Genomic DNA, 6,915 nt, shown 5'->3' with positions numbered 1-6,915 from the left:
CCGGCTCGGGGCTCCGAGGACAGCAGGCGCGGAGAGAAACGGCCGGCCGCGCTCCCTCCCCGCCCCCGCGCCCCGAGAGGCACCGCAGAGGTCGGTCGGGGCCAAAGCGGCGGCGGCCGGGGACGGCCGGGGCCCCCTCTGCAACCCCCCGAGCAACGCCACTGGAGCCCCCGGAGACCTACACTGAGATCCCGCCGCCCGTGAAGCCGACAGTGAAACCGTGGCGGGCGGGCGGGCCGGCCGGCCTCGCCGTCACGCAGCAGCGGCCCGGGGACGGGTGAAGCTGGCCGGCCAGCCCCGAAACAGAAGACGGACGGGCACCTCCACCACCCGTGCCCGCCCCCCCCCCCCAACATCGCCGCTTCCACCCTTTGCCCCGTTCACGCCGGCCTGCCCGCCTGCCCCACCCCACCCCACCCCACCCCACCCGAAAACTCCTACAATCGCTCACGCCAAGAGGAGAACCCGGGTAGGGAGGGAGCAGAACAGAGAGATCGGGTCCGAGAGCCCCCGTCTTCCCAGAGAAAACAGGGGTCTTCGTGGATGATGAAGGAGCAAACGGTGCATGAGCCTCGGGGGAAAGGAAGGGGTGGGGGGGCTGGGAGGGGTGGAGAGCGGCCTGGGGAAAAACCCACCCAGTACTAAAAGTACTGCCTTTGCTGTGACTGGCATGATTGGTGACTGATGGAGTGAGGGAGCGAGTGAGTGAGTGAGTGAGTGAGTGGACCCACTCTTCTCTCCCTATTGGGTGTTCACCGTGGTTTCCCTGACCTGTGCTGCGAGTGAGTTGGTGGGTGGGTGGGTGGGTGGGTGATGCACCTGCTCTCTTTTGGTCAGAAGGTGGAACTCCTCTGAACACTGAAGGCACTGCAGATACACGAGACCTGGGATCCAAACGAATTCCATGACATGGACACCTGGCATGCATGGCATGGTGGTGTGGTTTCTTTGAGATTTAGACTTTTCCCTTCCTTCCTTTCTTTCTTTCTTTCGTTCTTTCTTTCTTTCTTTCTCTCAGAGGGAGCAAGGGAAGGGGCACGGATTTTAAAGGAAGTAGGATAGTGTTTGCCATGCACTGTGTGGAAAACGAACGATGCAACGTGTGGGCAGGGATGGGGAAGCAAGCGAAAGAAGGGGTAAGGTTGTTCCGAAAACAACAACAACAACAACAACAACAACAACAACAACAACAAACAACAACAACAACAACAACATAATAGCAATAAGGACTGGGAATGTGGCTTAGCGGTACAGTGCTGGCTTGGAGCAAAAAGCAGCTCAGGGACTCTATCCCAGGCCCGAGACTAGAGGAAAAAAAAAAATTCCTCCTTGGAAATGAAGGAACCATGTACCTATTTACCATCCCATCTGTCCAGGCCCTTTCTGTGACCGCCTGACAGTTCACAAGCAGTCTCTCATTCTCCCTCCCGCTAGCTACCCCTCCTCTGTCTCTGTGTCTCTCTGTGTAAATTTCATCTGTCTACTGTGTGTCTGTGTGTCCGTCTGTCTCTGGCTCTGCCTCCCCCCCCCCTCCAGTCCTCTCTCTCCCTCTTCCACCCTGAGTAGGTGCAGTGACACACATGAGACACTGGACCCCCGGCTCCAAGAGAGTTTCATTTTCAACAACCCAGCAGAATTGACAGCCGGTGGGTCACTCCGTATTCTCCAGATGAGCCTCTTCACCAGAACTTCCTCAACACGGCGGAATCACTGTCCGCCATGACAGGCAGTGTCCGCTAGGTGGCGCCCCAGGACAAGGGGAAACAGCCGACCCAACATCGATCAAGCCCCCGACCCCCCCCCCCCCCCCTTCCGGGCACCCGAGAACAAAACTCCTCACCCACCCAGGGTGGGGAAGAGGTCTTTGTGCAAGCACTCTAGCAGTGGGCCACACTCCTGGCCTCCGTACTACACAGAAATGGATGTATTGTATTTATCTTCCTATTTATTTCGCCAGTCTGGGGCTTGAACTCAGGGCCGGCCTGCCTGCCTGCCTGCCTGCCTGCCTGCCTGCCTGCCTGGGCGCTGTCCTTAGACACTTGTGGCTCAACACCACACTCCCAGCCCATACTAACAATATTTATATTTATTTTATGTATTTATTTATTCATTTATTTATTTTAAAGACAATTGACGGTACGGTACACATTTTATTTACAGTGTTGTACGCTGTCTTCATAAAGGGACCGCTTCTCTACTTGAGCCATTTTTAACCAAAGCAAAATAACCTAAGTAATACAAAGGGTTAAAATACAGCATCAAGGTACAAAACCGGACATACTCATTCTAGTTAGGAATGTAATCAGGATGTTACATTTTTTTAGAAGCCACAATTATGTTTAGGAAATCACATAGACATAGATCACTGATTTGAATAAAATGCATACACTTGAAGCAAAGCTTTGCAGTGACCAAACACAGAAAAGTTACCAAAGAATGCACAAAATTAATGTTTATTCCACCTTTGTGTCCTATTCCTGGGTCCTTCGCCAACGTGACATGAGGAAAAAACAAACGCAGAACAGGTGAAACACTGAAATCAGAATCGGTAATGTGATCAAGTAGGGAAACAGATACATTAAAATCTAGCGGCCGTCAGCAAGAGTACAGCAAAGATCATGGCTGTAAAAAGAAACAAAGAAAACTGCTAGAAAACTGTAGGCATCCTCTTCTTTCAAACCAGCAAAATACGCTCCTGCATAACAATGACACATACACAGAATTTTTTTCCCATAAAGGTATAGAAATGCAAGTTCTTTTTTAATAGTGTGGATGGGCAAATGTGTGTGTCATGGTCATTTTACTAGGCTTTTACAGAGTGAGCCAGGAACACATGTATAGATTCTGGGGATGACGTGTACTGTCATTCTTTGATGGGTATAGTGGACACTCTAGCAAAAGTTAAAAAAAAAAAATGAATACAGAAGTACAAGACAGAGGCGAATGAGACTTCCCTTATTTTTTTTTTTTTTTTTTTTTGCCAGTCCTGGGCTTGAGCTCAGGGTCTGAGCACAGTCCTTGGACTTTCTCAAGGCTAGAGCTCTACCCCTTGAGCCTCAGCACCACTTCTGGCTTTTTTCTATGTATGTGGTACCAAGGAATCGAATCCGGGTCTTCTTGCATGCTAGGCAAGCACTTTAACCACTAGGCCAAACTCCCGGCCCCAGAGACTTCTCTTATATCTTAGTCACATTTAGATGGAATCAAATGTAAATGCAGTCCACTCTGCTTCGATGAGGCTTTGGTTCAGCTCCCAGTCTCCATTGCCTGACGCAGTCTCCTATGAGAACGCTCCGAAGGTGTCTTCTTAAACCACAAACCTATTTTTAGTGGTGGAGCCGCTCTTAGTAGCTGTCGGTTTTTTTTTAAATTCCCCCCCCCCCCAGTCCTGGGGCTTGAAGTTTAGGCCTGAGCATCCTCCATGGGCTCTTTCCTCAAGGCTAGCAGTCTGCCACTTGAGCCATAGCACCACTTCCATCTCGTCTATGTACTTGGCACTGAGGAATCAAACCTGGGTCTCCGTGCATGCTAGACAAGCACTCACTCTACCGCTCTAGGTCAAACTCCCAGCCCCCTGACCAATTTTTAAAAGTTAAAAAAAAAAAATGCGATGCTAACGATGATGACACCTTGGCAGAAAACGCTGGAAGTGGTTCTGTGGCTCAATTGGCAGAATACTAGCCGAAGAAAGGTCCAAGGACCGAGCGCCCAGGCCCTAACTTCAGGTCTGAGGACCTGGGGTGGCGGGGAGGGAGGGGGATCTCGGCCCTGGGAATGAACTGGCAAAATACGAACTGAGTACTAACTCGCTAAACTACATCGATAGCATCTGCCCAAAAAGCCAGATGGAAGTGGATTTGTGGCTCCAATAGTAGAACTTCAGTCTCAGGTGAAAAAGCTCAAGGACAGCAATCCAGGCCCCAGGCAGGACCAATCATCCATCATCCTCCATGATCATCATCATCATCATCTGTGATCCTGAAATCTCTCGCCTGGGAAATGGAAGCAGGCCCTGGCCCTGGCCCTGGCCCTGGCCCTGGCCCTGGCCCAGGCCCTGGGCCTGGCCTGGCCTGAGCTTGGGAAAATGAAGAGGAGACCAGACTCCTGACTTCCTCCCCTCTCTCCTCTCTCCCCAGGGAGGTCAGCCAAGTGGGGGGTCAGCCGCACGGGGCATTTCGTACTCACACACCCGGCCTCACCGAAGGGTACAGGGCAGAGCCCAGTCCTGCCAAGACATGCCCGCGCCCTCCCCCAATTCTGTCTGTGGACTGGGGCGGCACTCACTCCGCCACAGGCAGGGGGCGGGTGGTAGCAGTCTGACCAGTCCAGCTAGTAGGAGACAAGCCAGCCAGCCCATCGCTGGCCCAGGAAAGCAGGGAAGTGGCCGGCAGCAGAAAAAAAAATACTCCCAAAGCTGCCTTTTCCTGCCCAAGGATCAGGCCAAGCACACGAGAGGCTGTGTTTGTCAAGACAGAGTGAAGTGTGAGCCATTTCCCCGCGCGGTGTGCGGTGTGTGTCTGCGGGCGGGGGGGGGGGGGGAGACGCCGGGTGGGTGGGGGTGGGGGTGGGGTGAAGGCAAGCCACTCAGCTAGTCAGCTCCTCCCCAGAAAAGCTCGGACTGCGGACTGTGCTTTGTCTTGTAAATGTTGTCATGGCAACGGCCTGACATTCCTGTTAGGCTTCACCCTGCGGGTGGGGGTGGGGCCTGGGGAAGAGAAACCACCAAAGGGAAATAAAAAAAAAAATCAAAATACTACAGAGAACCAAACAAACAACAAGACAAACAGCTAGCAGGCCCGGAATTCCACGACCGCTACCTTCAGGAAAATCGTTTCAAGGAAGTAGGATCGATGAGACCGGGAGTTTGGCCTAGTGGGAGAGGGCTTGCTTAGCAAACGGGAAGACCCGGCTTCCATTCCTCAGTGAAGTCAGAAACGAATGCTGCAGCTGTTGCTGCTGTGGTTGACGACGTGGTAGAGCTCTGGCCTGGAGAAAGCCCAGGCCCTGAGTTTCAGTTCGGGAGGCACGGGAAAGTACCGCTAGGCATTCACAGACAAGACAGCCCGGGTGCGCACCTTCCAAATGCAGGGCTCCAGTGAAGGCAATCCCACCAGGAAGGAGGCAGTCTCAGAGGCCTGGTTGGAGGGTAGGCCTCAGCCTAAAAATGACCTCGATACTGTGTTTTTCATGTTTCCCCTTCGGGGCCCTCTGTCTGTCTGTCTGTCTGTCTGTCTGTCTGTCTGTCTGTCTGTCTCTGTCTGTCTGTCTCTGTCTCTCTGTCTGTCTGTCTCTGTCTCTCTGTCTCTGTCTGTCTGTCTGTCTGTCTCTCTCTCTCTCAAACTTTCTCTCTCTCTCTCTCTCTCTCTCTCTCTCTCTCTCTCTCTCCCCCTCCCTCCCTCCCTCCCTCCCTCCTTCTCTCTCCCTCCCTCCATCCCCCTCTTCTTTTTCTGTACTTTGAACCGGAGAGTTATTGAGCACCTAAAATTCTGTATTTTACTTAGATCTGGTGACTTGGTGGAGACAGAAGAAAACCAGTTTTCTTAGGAAACATGGATAAGGGGAGGGAGGAAAAGGAGGTAGGGTTTCTCTCCTTTCTCTGTCTTTTTTTTTTTTTTTTTTGGCCAGTCCTGGGGCTTGTACTCAGGGCCTGAGCACTGTCTTTGGGCTTCTTTCTCAAGGCTGGAGCTCTACCACTTGAGCCAGAGCACCACACACTTCTGGGTTTTTTTTTATTGTTATTATTTTGCCCCCTATGGATGTGGTTGGTACCAAGGAATGGAACCCCCGGGCCTTTGCGCATGCTAAGCCAGCACTCTTCCACTAGGCCAAACTCCTGTCCCCTCATTTCTGTATTTGTTTGCTGGTTTTGGCCAGTCCTGGGGCTTGAACTCGGGGCCTAGGCACTATCCCAGAGCCTCACTGCCCCTTGTGGCTTTTCCTGCCTATGTGTGAGTGACTGAGCAATGGAAGTCCGTGAAGAACTGACCCGCACTCAGTTTTCCCTGGAGCTTACAGATGCCAGGGAAACCTTGCAGCGGCAGCAGCAGCAGCAGCAGCAGCAGCAGCAGACTGTCTGACTCCAGCATAGCCAATGTACCCGAGCTTGCCCACCTGTAAACATGCCACCACCACGGGGGCCCAGACTTTGGAAAGCCCACCCCACCACCCCGCCCGACCTTCCCTTGTGGACGTTTTCTCAGTTTTGTTTTGGGTTTGGGGTGGGGGGGTTTTCTTCAACAATTTCATTCACCCCCGCCTGCCTCCTTGCTCAGACCTCCCTCACCAACCCCACTCCTGAACCCCCTTCCACACGGTCTCCAAGCCTGCGGGAAGGCTGTGTCCCCCCCGCAGGCTGCTGCTGCGCTATCTATCCCAGTAAACAGTGGAAGATCATCCGGCCTGTTTCCTTCTTTCTCCCCCAGTTTTTCCTAACACTGACTGAGTGTTTCAGGTAGGCTAGGCAGGCACTGTCCCATGAAACCGCATTCCCGGCCCCACCATGATTGTTTTTGGTGCGCGTGCAAGACACAAGACCATCCCCACCCCCAAAAAAAAAAATTAAGTCGAGACGCATCTCCTGTGAGTAGAGAAGAAAGACCAACTTGCCGGGCACGGTGGCCACTCAGGAGGCTGAGGTCTGTCTGAGGACCAAGGTTCAGAGCCAGCCTGGGTACCACAGGACGACCCGACCCGAGAGACACTTATCTCCCCCAAATACACTCTAGGAAACGGGAAGTGGGGCTTGGCTCCGGGGTAGGGTGCCAGCCTTCACGTGAAGAGCGCCCACCCGGGGCCTAGTTCGAGCCCCAGGACCCACCCCCCAAAAAAGGAAGAAAAAAAGACAAAGAGGAAGGGGAGGAAGCCATTTGGGGGAAGGAACAATGAAGGAAATGCCCCCCAAACATCCAGAACTCA

This window comes from Megascapheus bottae, unplaced genomic scaffold (genome assembly GCF_031878675.1).
Source record: "Megascapheus bottae isolate mThoBot1 unplaced genomic scaffold, mThoBot2.hap1 HAP1_SCAFFOLD_48, whole genome shotgun sequence".
NCBI lineage: Eukaryota > Metazoa > Chordata > Mammalia > Rodentia > Geomyidae > Megascapheus > Megascapheus bottae.
The sequence above is the reverse complement of the archived record's forward strand: the minus strand, read 5'-3'. Positions refer to the sequence as shown.